This window comes from Triticum dicoccoides, chromosome 3B (genome assembly GCF_002162155.2).
Source record: "Triticum dicoccoides isolate Atlit2015 ecotype Zavitan chromosome 3B, WEW_v2.0, whole genome shotgun sequence".
Lineage (NCBI taxonomy): Eukaryota > Viridiplantae > Streptophyta > Magnoliopsida > Poales > Poaceae > Triticum > Triticum dicoccoides.
In genome coordinates this window covers 850,434,804-850,435,377 of record NC_041385.1, presented here as the reverse complement: position 1 = coordinate 850,435,377, position 574 = coordinate 850,434,804, and positions in this window count along the sequence as shown.

The window sequence follows — 574 nt, the reverse complement described above, 5'->3', positions numbered from 1 at the left end:
CAGGCCTCAGGTTGTGTTTGGGTCGGGCTTACACGTGGTGATGTCGAAAAGGAGTAATTTTCTGGCCTCGGGTTATGTTTGGGTCGGGCTTGCACGTGGTTGTGTTGAAAATGAGTAACTTTCGAGTCTCAAGCTGGCCTTACAAATGGAGACGTTAAAAAAGTGTCATCCGGGCCATGCTTTTGGGCTTCAGGCTTGCATGCGGTAGGGAGTTACACTAGGAATGGATGAAAAATGTTGTTCGGGCCGTAGTATTGGGCTTCAGACTAGCATTCAGCTTACATGTGGCGGTGTCAAAAAGGAGTAATTTTCAGGCAGAGGGTTGTGTTTGGGTCGGGCTTACATGTGGCGGTGTCGAAAAGTTGTAATTTTCAGGCATCGGATTGTGTTCTTGTGGGCTTACACGTTGTGGTGTCAAAAAGTAGTAATTATCAGGCCTCGGTTGTGTTTGGGTCAGGCTTACACATGAAGGTGTCGAAAAGGAGTAATTTTCAGGCCTTGGGTTGTGTTTGGGTCGGGATTACAGGTGGCGGTGTCGAAAAGGAGTAATTTTCAAGCATCTGGTTGTGTTTGG